Source organism: Malania oleifera, chromosome 2 (assembly GCF_029873635.1).
Source record: "Malania oleifera isolate guangnan ecotype guangnan chromosome 2, ASM2987363v1, whole genome shotgun sequence".
NCBI lineage: Eukaryota > Viridiplantae > Streptophyta > Magnoliopsida > Santalales > Ximeniaceae > Malania > Malania oleifera.
In genome coordinates, this window is record NC_080418.1 from 64,456,517 (window position 1) to 64,472,543 (window position 16,027).

A 16,027-nucleotide genomic window follows, 5' to 3' on the forward strand; every position below is an offset into this window, starting at 1 on the left:
TACAAATTCACAATTCTGCACATATTCGTAACTCAATATACTCACATCTCACAAATCAACGCAAAGTATATCATACAATGAAACGAAATTAAACCATCATTTTCACATATTCATATCAAACTTATCATTTCATAATTTCACAGTAATCCCGATATATATCCATAAATCAGCATAGCAACATGTACTCGCAGTATAATATCGTAACAGTTCAACAAATCCATTTAAATACCTATTATTAATTTATCTTATGCCACACGCTTTATTTAATAATTATAATTTCATAAAATGCCTGCGAAACTTTCACAAACATATATCCAGTAAATTTAAATAAAAACATGGGTATGATTAATTTCACCTATTCAATTTAATTCCATTATATCCCAAAAATTCAATATAATCAAATTCTTGCAGTTTAATTTAACCCCAAAAATATTCCCAAAAACCCAATCTGATAAAATCCATGCAGTTTAATTTAATCCTAACAATATTCCCAAAATCATATACTCAAATTTAATTTTTAAAATTTTTAAAAATAAAAACCTAACATCATCTATTCCCCTTACCTTATCCCGAGAGTGGTGCCTATGACGCCCAAACCATGAGATCTCTCCAATTAAAACGTTGGTGGTTGAAATTGGAATTCAGGGATATTTTCCGTTCTTTAATCGGCGAACGTTTGCTAAAAAAATTGAAGAGAGAGAAAGAGATGGACGGAGGACAGAGAGAGAGACTAGTGAGAGAGAGAGAGAGAGAGTTCGCAGGTTAGGGGGGTTTCTTTGCAATTGCAATTCAATTTGAAGTATCCTTCAGGTAACTTATATATATAATAATAATAATAATAATAATAATAATAATAATAATAATATTATTATTATTATTATAATATTATATTAATGTATTATTATGTTATATTATATTATTTAATTAATTATTATTATTTTTGGAATCACTACATACACAAAACTTGAAAAGCTCATATCCTTTTGTTGCAATCATAGGGATTGGAAAATCAAGAAAATATCTTATAAAAGTAAGCAATATGAAATAAAAATGCTTAAAGAAGATAAATACTGCAATTATGAAGAACACATACCATGATATGTAATAATAGCACATAACTTAAATATATGTACATAACGTAATAGTAGTAATAACACGTACGTTGGCATATGTATACCTACACAAAAATATACGTACTAGGATATACAATACTAACACAGATCTAAAAATATATGTATATATATATATATATATAATGATAAAGATAATAATTATAACAATAATAATATTAATAATAATAGGCATATTTTAATAATACAATGCCTGCCTTAATATTATCATACAATTAATGATAACATGTACAATATGGAAATAATTAATGAAATTAAAGACACGAATCAATCCTACAATTAACATGTAAACTATACAATATGGAAACAAATCGATTCTAATATTAGTATGTAATTACATGATTATGAGTATGACAACAAAATAATGAAATTATGGAAACAATCAATTCTAAAATCAATATGTAGATATGCAAGGATAAATATGACAACGAATTAACTTTAACATTAATATGCAATACTATACAATGATAAATATGGGAGCAACATTAAATAATACAATAATGATTAAAAATACCCTAAATAATTATGCAAGCAAATAAAATGAGTACATTACACATTAAATAATATAATAATAATAAAAAAAACCTAAATAATTATACAAGTAAATAGAACAAATATTACATATTAAATATTACAAAATCAACAAAAAAAAATCATGAATAAATATACAAGCCAGCTAAATACGTTACACTTAAAATATTACAATATCAACACAACAAAACCATAAATAAATATTCAAGACAATAAACATGTTGCACTTCAAATATTAACAGTAAAACATAAATAAATATACTAGCCTATGAATAAATGTATTACAACATTAAAACACATAAATAATATTGCAACATAAAAAAAACATACTATAATAATAATAATAATAAATTACGTGTGTGCTTTGCATGCACAGTGTGAGGGTGACGAGTGAACAGTGATGGTAAGAAGGAGATGAGAGAGAGAGAGAGAGAGAGGCGAGAATGGAGGTTGTGCGGTCGTTCTTGGGTTGTCGCTGGTGGGGGAGGAAGCTCACGACCGTGTTCTGGTGAGAAAGAAAGAGAGAGGCTAGAGTTGGAAGCCCTAGCAGCCGTGTCCCCACGGAGTGTGCTTGCTGCTGGTTTTATAGGAGAGGAAACGAGAGAAAACCCTAAAGCAATCCTAAGTTGCCGCCCCCTCTTATTTTGAACCCACACACGCGCGTGTATGGTCCTTTACTTGCAATGGCCTATGTATTTAAATGCCCAATAGCTTAGATGCCCGGTAAATAGAAAGTGAACTTTAATTTCTTGGAAACAAACGGATATGGACTCGATTTAATAAAAAAACGACTCAATAAAATACTTAATTGAAAGAACTCAATTTTAAAATTAAAAGACTCAATTTAAAATTAAAAGAGTCATTTCAAAAATTGAAAGACTCAATCTACAAATTAAAATTAAAGATTAAAAGATTCAATTTTAAAAATTGAAAGAATCAATTTAAAAATTAAAAGGACTTTAATTAAAAATTCAATTTCCAAATTAAAAGAATCGATTTAAGAAATAAAAGGACTCTATTCTGAAAACATCCACAACTCAGTTTAAAATGTCGGGAGTCAAATTGAAAATATCGGGACTCAATTTAAAATAGTGGGACTCATTTTTTTTTTTTAAAATGGGACTCAATTTTAAAAATAAATGGGACTCAATAAATGTGACTCAATTTGAAATAAAAGGAGCTCAAATGTAATAGGGATTCAATTAAAAAAAACTAGGACTCAGTTTAAAATATTCAGCACTCAATTTTTAAAATACTAAGACTCATTTTAAAAATATCCATAACTCATTTTAAAATTATCGGGACTCATTTTTGAAAATAACATGATTCAATTTTAAAATAAAATGACTCAATTTTGAAGACTCGGGACTCTATCAAATTTTTCAAAAAGGGTTCTCCCATTTCTGGGATATAAAGTTGACTTCTTATTACGCAGGGTCTTCTCATAAAGGTCTGGTTAAAATTGGGGTATTTTCAAAAGCTTGCCTAATTGTGAAAAGAGAAGTATCGGAGCTTGAGTTGACAAAGCCAAGTGATTGAAAGTGTTCATGCAGGCGGTGGTACCAGGCCCGTGGGGCTTGTTTCAAGCCGTAGAGTTCTTTGTGCAGTCAACATACATGATTTGGAAAATTGGGGTGAACATATCCAAGAGGTTGATGCATACACCTCTTCCGATAGATTCCTATGAAGAAATGCATTTTTTATGTCAATTTGATGGATTGGCCAGCATTTGGAGATTGCAATGCTTAGAGCAAGCCAGATGGTTGTGGGCTTGACCACTTGACTAAATGTGTCGTCGAAGTCAATTCTAGGCTATTGATGGTAGCCCTTGGCAACCAGTTGTGCTTTACGATGTTCAAGAGTGTCGTTGGCTTTGTGTTGGATTTTAAAATCCATTTGGAGCCGACGATGTTCAAGTTTGATTTTGATGGCACTAGAGACCAGGTGCCATTCTTCATAAGAGCTGTGAACTCCTCATCCATTGCATTGAGCCACTTAGTGTATTTTCTTGCTTCTATATAATTCATGGGGGAGTCAGGAACACCACCTACAACAAAGAAAGACTATGGAAGTGGGTAGCAGACTGTACCATCAGTGAAGGTCTTTGGCTTCACGATGTGGTTCTGGGACCGTGTGGTCATTTGGTGGGAATGTAGTACCAGGGGTTCTACAGTAGTGGTAGGATCTAATGATGGTTGGGTGGTGAAATTCTTTGAGGGAAGAGCAGGGGAAGGTGGCGACCAACCAGAAGTAGGGGAGTCATTTGAGGTAGGAGACGACATGTGATTGGATGGATTGGAGTGGGATGATGTCCTTGCATTAAGATGTGAGGCAATGGAGGACATTTCATTGGCATAAGGATATGATTAATGGGAGGATGAGTGAGTGTCATTGATGTTGAGATGAAATGGTAGAGCAACAGTTGGGTTGTACGTGGGCTGGGTGGTAGTGGGCTTGTGTGATGTGCTGGCAAATGGGAAGATGGTCTCATTAAATATAACATGCCGAGATATGAATATTTTGCCACTTGAAATGTCTAGGAACTTGTATCCAGATGCATATTGCTGATACCAATGAAAACACATCTCTTTAAGAGAAAATCAAGTTTGTGCTGATTGAAGGGACATAGGTATAAATAAGCACACCCAAAAATTTTAAGTATTGAAAAATCAGGGGCCTGTTTATAGAGTTTTTCAAATGGTGAAATACCAAGTGGAGTTGTGGGGAGACGATTTATGAGATACGTTGCCATTAAAAAGGCATGATCCCAATAGGCATAGGGAACACTACCATGCGATAAAAGAGAGAGTCCCATTTCAACGATGTGATGGTGTTTCCTCTCAACAGACCTGTTTTGTTGTCATGCGTGAGGACAAGTTACACAATGTTGAATGCCAATTTTGTCAAAGTATTTGTGGAGTGAGCGGTATTCTCCTCCCCAATCTATTTGTATTGTTTTTATTTTGCTTTCAAATTGGCGTTCAACAAGTTTTTGGAAGGAACGAAATATTTGCATCACATATGATTTGTTGGGTATGGGAAAGGACCATGTGAATTTACTAAAATGATCAACAAATGAGACATAATATTTATTTCCATTGGTTGACATAATTTGGGATGGACCCCAAACATCGGAGAAAATTAATTCAAGAGGAGAATGTGAAATAGACTTTGAATCAGAAAATGGAAAACGATGACTCTTTCCTTGTTGACAAGCGGAACACACGCCTGCTATTTGATGAGGGTGGTAAAGAGAACTTGGAGATGAGTTGTTGAATGGTTTGATAAGATGGATGGCCCATCTGACAATTTCAGACATCAAGAGGAGCGCATTGAGAGAGGAACGATTGGTGAGATGTTGTTGGTGGGAAAGAGTAGAGGCCGTCTTTAGTTTTGTTGCGAATTAGAAGTCTCCTCGTGGTTTCGTCCTTTACCAAAAAGAAAATGGGTGAAACTCAATATAGACATTATTTTCACTCATAAATTGACTCACAGATATCAAATTCTTTTTAATCTGTGGTATATGTAATAATTGAGATAAAGTGAAAGAGTGAGTTGGAGTTGATATAATGGTAGAGCCAATATTTATTATAGGCAAACTTGCCCCATCGACGACTTGGATTTGATCACCTCCATGGTATGGCTTTGAGTGTAAGTTGAGGTTCTGTAAATCTTTTATGAGATGATTTGTGGAGCCAGTATTAGGGTACCAGTTTGTGTCCAGAGCTGATGAGGGCAAGGTCACGTATGTTGTCATGGTTGGAGGGGCACCTTGGTACGCATGATCAAAGTGATAGTAACACTGTATGGTAGTGTGACCAGTTTTGTAGAGACCCGAATAATTATGGTGTTAACTAATAAAATAAAAGAGAGAAATAGGAAAATTTTAAAGGAAATTTATAGGGTCTCGTCGATGAACATGGGGCACTCGTCGACGAGAATCCTTCTTGGGCTCGTCGATGGGGACATTCATCTCATTGATGAGAAATTACCGAAAGGGAGATTTTAGGGCTTGAATCTCATTGACGAGAAGTAGGCGTTTGTTGACGAGACTACAACTTGAACTCGTTGACGAGGTGACGTGGCTCGTCGACGAGGCCACGTGGACAACATTTTATATATAGCCTAAAATGGATTTTTGACGGGAAATTCATTTCATAATTCTTATTTTTCTCTCTCTAAAACAGTTTCTCTAACTTCTCTCTAAGATTTCAGCCCCATCTCTTCCCGGTTCGACGATCAGAAGCTACCATGATGATCTTGGGGTGATTCTCTACAACCTAGCTGGAGCGAAAATTCAATTTGAGCAGTTTGGGAACCATCCTAAATTTTGGGTAAGTGAATTTTTAGGTATTTCCAGTATTACCAGTATTATTTAGGGCCAGATTTTGTATACTATGAGAATATACTGGTGTTTTGTGGAATAAATTTTGGGTATCATATTTTCAGGAATAAGGTGTTTTGGGCCCCTATAGTCATGGTTTGATGACACCAACAAGTATCTGTTCGGGAACCCAGGTAAATTATAGTTTAAGAAATTTATGAATAGGCAATTTCAGGAATTATGGGTATATTGATTTACTAAGGAATTTGTATATGTAAATGTAGGTTTTTGGGGTTGGTACACAGAGGGTGCGAGAGTTGAGTGGAGGCCAGCCTCCTAGTCAGATAGGTAAGGGAGATATGCTATGCTAGGAATTTCTAGAAAGTTTATCTGAAAATTATATATATATATATATATATATATATATATTAGTTTATTATTCAGTTTTTCTAGAATATTATTATTATATTAGGAGATGCAAATTTTAGAGCATGATATTTAATTACTCAATTGCGTGGCATGAGTTCATTACAGTTTAGTATGATATTTATATAGTTTTACAGATATAATGTTATACAGAATATTAGAAAATATCAATATGCAGTTTTCAAAAAATATGATTTATAGTATTTTTCAGAATGCCATGACTTCAGAACCATAACACTTAGTTATTTAGTTATACAGTTGTTCAGCCAGATACTTAGATTATGCAGATCAGTTTATAAATGTTATGGTTATTTCAAAATCATGGTAAAAATAATAAGATAATTATAAATATTAGTACTAAATAGTATCGGACCCTGAGGAAACATTCAGTCAGACTCAGACAGCAGAGCACGGTACCGTTGCTATTCAGATAAGAGTGCAACCACATATCTCAGATAGTGTGTGGATTCTGCCTACCATGCCAGGAGAGATTGCAGTCTTCTCAGAGAGCTAGGTTGAGGTGGCCGGTTTGACGAGGTAAAGATTAGTATCATGCCCGAAAAGACTGTAGTGGGTCGGATTGTTGATTAGTAGAGTTTCAGATTGACTTACTTGGTAGGCCAACTAGAATTAAGTCCCGCCTATGGGCCACACAACCCTATCATAAGGGGTTAAATCATGACATTCAGTTCCCAGGGTATTATCACAATTATTTCTACATATACATTTTTACAGTACAGTAGCATATTTATTATAATACTAGAATTATGTGTAACCAGAAAACTTAGATATACTGTTGTATTCTAAACTATAATAAATGTAATTTGTATAGTATACTAGACTAACAGTTTTACAATTTCAATATTATGTCAGTATATTAAATGTGTAACTCAGTTGCCACACACTAGTGATAGCATATTTTCTCTTATTGAGTGTCGTCTCATCTTAGTGACTTAACATTTTTCAGGTGATCCAGCTAGGCGAGCAGATCAAGCTCGAAGGTAGAGAGGTTTTTGCGCTGCCCTTTTTGAAGGGTGAGTGTTTTCTGGGTTTTGGTTGTTTGGGTAGATCCCAAGGTTTTGATGGATGTCACTGGGAGTTTTGTAATGTGTATTTTGGGACTTTTTAGATTTCTGGTATTGTAAATACAGTTTACAGTTTTATGTTTACCGCCGCTTAGAAATGTAATGTGAACAGATTTTCCTCAGTGCTCCCTTGGGGTCTAAGATGTTTTTAGCAGATAATAGAGATAGAATTGCTATATATGTTTAAGTGAAAAAAAAATATGGCATGAAAAAAAAAATCAGGTTGTTACAAGTTTTGCCACAGACTTGGCAAGATGGTTTGGCGTTGGGTGGGTTACTCTGATGTCTGGCTATTATTGTCATTGTTTCTCTTGTTAGGAGCCAGGTGATAAAGGAATATTTTTGGGACCCATTAAAAAGAGCCAAAGTGTAGTTGCCAAGGGACAATGCTACACTAATGAGGTTCTAAACAGATGAAGAGGTAAATTCTCCCATAGAGGTTAAAGCCTAAAATATGGATTTCAAGAGTGAGGTTGAAGTTTAGTTATTTTTTAAGTTGAAAAATTTATGTGTTTTTTTCTAGGCTACAACCATTTAATGCAATTGATGATTTCAGAGGCTCTAGAATAGTTATAGGCGTCAATATCGGACAAGAGTTGGCGCTCCCCATATGTGTCGTTTCAGCGGCTATGGAGGTGCTAGTTGTAAAAAAGTAAGAAGGTGTCCCTATTGTCAACACTAAATGCTATCGGGGCTAACATTAGAAACTATGTTGAAAACATGAACAAGAAAAATCTTATTTGCTCCCTCTCTCCACACAATTATTCTATTTCATGGGGTTTTCATCCTTTTTTTCCATTTTAGTGGGTCTCAATTGACGAATGTGGTTAAAATGGTTTGGAATAAACCAGTAAGGTTCTAGAATTTCCATATGTAATTTGAGAAAATTCCCCAACTTTTCTTTTAGGCTTTTTCTTTTTTTAATGCTATTTTTAACCACTTTGGACTTCCCTAGAATTTTTATGTAATATATAGGGTCAAGAAAAATGTTGTTTTGGCCCTTTTCTTATTGCATTTGGTCACTGTTAGGGCTAGATTTTTGGTAGTCCCCCCCCCCCCCAATGAAAGGTGGCTAGGCTATCCCCCTTGTGTGCATGACCTTATTTACTCATTCCCTTTGGTGCCAAGATCCTTTCCCCACCTTTTCCTCTTTCTTAAACCTCCTAAAACCATGAAAGACCTTATCCATACAACCTTGCTCAAGACCATTAGTTGCCAGTAACAGCTTGTTGACTTTATTATAATCCTAAGAGGGGCGGGGGGGGGGGGGTGAATTGGATATTTAAGAAATTTCTTTCCTAGGTTGACTAACCAGCAGCAGTATTTCACAAACCTAGAGTCAATGTAGAATGTAAAAGAAGTCAATAAATACAACTGTAATTAATTTGCTCCAAATAAATTAAACAAACATGCACAGTATAGTAAAGTGAATAGAGTAAAGATGACACCAGATGTGTTATCGAGGTTCAGAAAAAAGTGCCTACATCCCGCCTCTACCTTGTAAGCCCGATGATTCCACTAAAGCTCACTTAACGGGTGGAGCGGCACCATATACAACACTAGGTCAAATTACCAAGACTGACCTCAACCTTTACAACCTCTCCTTAAAGGGGTGGAGAAGACCCATCACAGGCCATGCCTGGAATACAACATATAATGAAACACAAATTTTGTGTACAATATACGTGCTTCTCCAATAAGCAGATATGTACTAATATAACCAATGCACTTCAATATGATAGGATATTACAAGCTCAATGAAGATTATATAACTACTCTCAAGATAATGCAAATGTAGCAATCACAATGTGAGAGTGTATGCGTAGAGATCTTTGAATCAAAATAGCAATATCAATCACAATGTTCAATATCAAAGATCTGAAACACACAAGAAAAAATCTCGTAAATGTTTTTCAAAAGGTAAGCAAATGAGATATTTTGAAAACAAACTTGCCAAAAATATTTTCCTTAAAACACAAGACAAGCTCTTGAGTCTTGCAACAAGAATGCAAAGACTCACTTGCTTAAGAAAGTTTTCTCAAAATAAATTTATGGATTAAATCACAAGGGAAAACTTTTTGGTTTACTCTCACTAAAAATGAAAATCAATCCAAGTATATGAGAGTGTAAGCTTGTAGTAACAGTGTAGGTTATCTCAAGATACTCTCACCAAAGATGTTTTTGCAAAAGGAATGAGTAAAGGTGGAGTATGTAAACTTGTATATGAAAGAATGGCTCAAGTATTTTTAGAGAGTATTTTTGTTAATGAAAGTCTTAATCACTCTCTAATTTTTCCAAATGAAGGTATATATATAGCCTTTAATAAAAATATAGCTGTTGGGACACAAAGGGAATTTTTAGAAAAGTTTAATCAGTCTTTTTATCCTGGTTACCACGGTTAAATTAAGGCAACCTGAGAGTTTTGGTTGCCCAATCTTTAGGGCTGGTCGGTTGAACAGACAAACAGAGAAAAGGTTAATTTTTGAGTTCGGGTGCCCGAGGGTGAGTTTGGTTGGCTGGGCCAAGGTGATTTTCAAAACGTACGTAGTTTGGTCACCCAGTGAGTTGTTCAGTTTTCCGAACCTCACAATTTGATTGCTTGGGGAAGGTAAAAAGTGTCAGCTTTTACGTTCGGTTGACCGTGAACAATATGTTCATTTTGGACTGGTCGCCCGAGCCAAGTCAACTTATTGACTTTTTACCTATTCGGTTGACCGAGACATTTTTAACGTGCTAAGTTCAGTCAGCTGAAGCCGTTTCAAAATTAAAGGTAGGTCCTGTTTTTCATTAAATTTCACCCCTATTTGCATGGATATGACTTGTGAGTTAAAAGGGATTTTTCAAGTGATGTTAAGGGACCAAAGGTCGATCTATGGTCATTGAGCTCATATTAGCCTATCATGCATGCAATGCATTAATTATTACAAACAATGATTATCACTGACCCAAAATTAATTTAAACATTAAATACAAATGAAAACATATGCCACCATATGATGTAAGACTTTGCCATTTCATACAAGAATGAACTTGCACACAAACTTAGAGCCTAGGTAAGATAAAAAGATATTTGTCATTATCAAAACGGGATATGACCTATAAGATCAACATTCTTCCCCTTTTTGATGATGACAAATACTTCATGTAAAAGCGGGTATAGCTATGAAAGGCTCTCCTTGAGAATATGTATAAAGGAATTTTAAATCTCAAGCATTTAAGGAAAGGAAGACATACATGATTAATTATGCAATGCAATCAAATTGTTTACCCAATTTTGCCTATTTTCCCCCTTTTGGCATCAGCAAAAGTGCTAAGGTAGAAAGGATAGAAGCATATAGGCATGCAGTGGGTAATAGTCATTCAATTACAAGACATAGTTTTAAGAAAATTTTTAGAAATTTCGGTAGCATGCCATTTGAAAGTGGAGCATTTCCCAAAAAAATACCTGTATATCGAAGACCTGATTAATTTCAACAAATAGTTTACAATAATTCACATCAATTAACTCAAGAAGTCCAGTAGGGAGTAAAATAATTTATATAGTAAGTATTACTTTCAACATCTATAAGATAGTATAGTCATGCAGTACAAAATGAATAGCAAAATTAATCTCACAAAGTATAAAGTATGATAATGATTGAGTGGCTCCCCCTTAGTTTATGCACTCAATCATACTTCTAGGTGGCATATCTACTGTGCATTAGACCTAATTCATGTCTAATCTTTATAAATCTATCCTCCTAAAGAGGTTTTGTGAATATATCAGCCCACTGTTCAGTTGTGCACACAAACTCAAGTGCCACATCCCTTTTTTGCACATGATCACGAATAAAATGATGTCTAATTTCAATGTGTGTGGTTCGTGAATGTGAGATGAGATTCTCTGATATTTTGATTGCACTAGTGTTATCACATTTGATTGGAACTGTGTCATACTGCAAACCAAAATCCATAAGTTTTTGCTTCATATAAAGCATTTGAGCACAACAACTTCCAGCCGCAATATATTTAGCTTTGGGTGTGGATAAGGCAACTACGTTCTGCTTCTTGGAGAGCCAAGAAACCAGAGATTGTCCTAAGTAATGACAAGTGCCACTAGTGCTTTTTCAATGTACTTTACTATTGGCAAAGTCAGCATCTGTGTAACTAACAATCTCAAATAAAGTATGCTTAGTGTACCACAATCCTAACTTAATAGTCCCAACAAGGTACCTAAGTATCCTCTTAACTGCTAACAAGTGACACTCCTTAGGTGCAGCCTGAAATTTAGCACACACACAAACACTAAACATAGTTTCAGGCTCGCTAGCTATAAGATACAAGAGACTACCAGTCATGCCATGATAAAGTTTGACATCAACAGGGATACCTTGCTCATATTTGTCAAGTTTAGTGGAAGAGCTCATAGGAGTTCCTAGAATTTTACCATCTTCCATATTAAATTTCTTGAGCAAGTCCCTAACGTATTTTGATTGGCATATGAAAGTCCCATGTTTGGCTTGTTTAATCTAGAGTCCTAGGAAGAAGCTTAGTTCACCCATCATGCTTATTTCAAATTCATTTTGCATGCATTTGGAAAACTCATTACACAATTCATCATTTGTAGCTCCAAAGATAATATCATCAACATATGCTTGTACAAGGAGCATATGATCATATTTAGATTTGATGAAAAGTGTAGTATCAATCTTGCCTCCGGTAAATCAATTTTCTAGAAGAAAACCACTAAACCTCTTATACCAAGCTCTAGGAGCTTGTTTCAATCCATACAAGGCTTTAGACAACCGATATACATGATTAGGATATTTATGGTTTTCAAATCCTAGTGGTTGTTCTATCTAGACTTCCTCATTTATATAGTCATCCAAAAAGGTGCTTTCGACATCCATTTGATATTATTTAAAATTCTTAAAAGCGGCATATGCAAGCAACATGCGAATGGCTTCCATCCTAGCCACGGGAGCATATGTTTCCTCAAAGTCTATTCCTTCCTCCTAATTATACCCCTAGGCCACTAACCTAACTTTGTTTCTAGTCATTACACCATTTTCATCTTTTTTGTTTCTATAAACCCATTTGGTTCCAATAATAGTGTGATCATCAGGTCTAGGAAGTAGGGTCCAAACTTTACTTCTTTTAAATTGATTTAGCTTTTCCTGCATAGACATTACCTATGATTCATCCTATATGACTTTCTTAATATTTTTAGGTTCTTCCTAAGATAAGAATGCAAAAGGACTAACCTGGTTTCTTAAGGAAGAACGTGTGGCAACGCCACATGAGGGTTCACTTATGATTTGATCTAAGGGATGGTTCTTAATAAATTTCCAGTCCGTAGGAAGTTCCTGAACCTCATTTTCAACTTTATTATCTTCAATTGATTTATCATTAATCTTTGAATTTTAATCTACATTATTTTCAATGGGGAGCTTCTCTAATCCTTTTCTAATTTTAATATTATCTTCATCATCTCTTTTGGAAAAAGGATTAGACTCATCAAAGACAACATGGATGGATTCAATAATAGTTAATGTTCTTTTATCAAATACTCTGTAAGCCTCACCGTTAAGAGAATAATCTAGAAAAAATTCCTTCATTAGATTTTAAGTCAAACTTTCCAAGGTACTCATTATCCCTAAGTAAAAAGCATTTACAGCCAAAGACATGAAAATAAGAAATGTTTAGTCTATGGCCATTCCATAATTCATAGGGAGTTTTATTAAGAGAGGGCCTGATTAATACTTAGTTCATTACATAACAAGTAGTGTTCACTGCTTCGACTTAGAAATATTTGGGTAATTGATATTCATTAAGCATTGTTCTACCCATTTCTTGCAAGGACCTATTCTTTCTTTCAACAACACCATTTTGCTGTGGGGTCCTAGGTGCAGAGAAATTATGACATATACCCTCTAGGTCACAGTAATTCTTTATTGCCATCATTTTTGAATACAGTTCCCTTATCACTTCTGATATGTGTAATTTTATAGCCCTTTTCATTTTGAATTCTGCTACAAAGTCTAGTAAATTGTTCACATGATTCATCTTTATGTGAAAGAAATAGTACCTATGTTAACCTGGAATAGTCATCTACAATTAAAAATGCATATAAATTTTCTCCTAGACTCTGAACTTGATTAGGATCGAATAAGTCTAAGTGCAGTATTTCAAGTGGTCTAGTAGTGGATATGATTTTCTTTTTCTTGAAACTAGACCTCATTTTCTTACCCATTTGACATGGATCACAAATTTTATTTTTCACAAAAGGTGTTTTTGGTAAGCCTTTAACTAAGTCATTTTTCACAAGTTTTGACAGAAGATCCATACTGGCATGCCCTAGACGTCTATGCCACAACTAGCTTGCTTCATTTATAGTAGAAAAACATGTTACATGTTGTGAAGCTAAGTTATCAAAACTAGTGGTGCAAACATTTTTATGATGATCAGCAGTAAAAAGAATTTTGTTATCAGATTTATTCTCAACAATGCATTTGTCATTTTCAAAGGACACTTTATAACCTTTATCAGACAATTGACTTATACTTAGTAGGTTATGTTTTAATCCATCAACTAGTACAACATTATCAATAATGAGGGAAGGTTCCTTACCAACCTAACGTACTCCGATGATTCTGCCCTTTGCGTTGTCCCCAAATGTCACGAACCCTCCTTCCTTGGGAGCAATGGGAGTGAACTTGGCCTTACCACCAGTCATATGTCGTGAATAGCTGCTATCCATATACCACTTGTCCTTAGATGAGGACGACCTTAAGCACACCTACAAAAATATTTAAGTAACTGATGCTGGTCCGCAATGCTTGATTCACCTTTGACTCTCCATACTTTCTTAATTTTCACATTTTTATTTCTAAATGGACAACCAAATTGAATATGACCTATCTGTTTGCATTTATAACATGTCATTTGCTTGAGTGATTCTTTAGGTGGAATGTGGGATTTTGATTTACGAGTAAAATGTCCCAAATAAAGATCATTTCGTCTTACATTTTCAATTCCATTAAAGCCGAGACCTTCTTTACTAATCAAATTTATTTGGGTCCCAAGAAGTTTTCCAAAATTGTTTTGGCCCTCTATAAATTCGAAGGTAATTTTAGAGGTATCCTCCAATTTTCTTTCAAGCTCATCCATTTTCAAATTATTTTCTTCTTGCCAAGTAGAGTGAACAAATTTTCCTATTTAAAAAAGCTTTAACCAATTTTTGCATTTATTTTCTAAATCAATATTTTTCTTTTATCATTTTTTCAAGCAATTTGCAAACGCGATTATATTCCTGTTGCAGTTCTTTATATGTAGGCATGTTATCAGATTCATAATCATCATCAAAATAAAAAGAAGATAAAGAGCAGGATGATAATACCTCATCACCGTGTGCCATCAGGCACAAGTTAGCAACCTCAGAGTCAGGACAGTCCGTGTCTAAATCAATGCTATTTTGTTTGTCCCACGATGTGCCAACTTTCATTGCTTTCTTCTTTTTCTTTGATTCCTTTTTCAGTAACGGGCAGTCTGGTTTGATATGCCCAACTTTGTTACAGTTGTAGCATGTGGGAGCATTTGATTTTTCTTTTCTTTTTCTTGATTCTCCCTTTTCACATACTGAATCTCTGAACCTTCTATATGGTCTGCTTTTCTTTCTGAAGAACCTACTAAATTTTTTGGTAAGCATAGCCATGTCATCTCCTGATTCTGGTTCACTACATTTACTAAAGTTGTTAGTAGATATTTTCAAAGTAGCCACTTTCTTTATTCTATTTTGCTCAGTTTGTAAGGACTTGCTTCATTTCCATATATATATATATATATATATATATATATATATATATATATTTTCATAATAACATACATAATATCCAGCTAAAACTGTCATAGTCACGGTCAACCTGGACCCATGTGAACCAGTGATATATCTATCACAAAACTCTGATACCTAAGTAATAGGAAACATAACATCATATACATGCCATAAATACCATAAACCATACTAGAGTTCTATTAAATTTGACATATACATATATATACAGTTATCCAAAAAAGACCAAAAAGTGTTTCTAGGGTTTCAACACCAAAGTCTATCTAACCCTAACTCAATCCACTTACCCTATAGATAAGATAGTCCAATCCTCTTCTACTATTGTGGGGCTCTATCCACCCTCTTACCTGGATTTCCTGAAATGTTTGTAATGCCAGGGTGAGACACCTCTCAGTAAGGGAGACCAATTAATATTAGTGTGTGGCAACATGAGTATTTGTCATGATATACTTATAAATAGTACATAATTCGTAACTCATATAACATTTGTATCATATTTGAATATATCATGGTTTATCATAGCATAGCGTATCATACTAAATTTATGTACTGAGAAAATCATCTTATATAAAATCATATCATACTTGAATTATTACGTAGGATAGATAGTTAGTTAGTTGTCATTATGTCTTTCCCCTCACATGACAAGGTTATGTGGCCCGAAGGCGGGACTTAACAATGGCTGGCCGATCATGCTAAG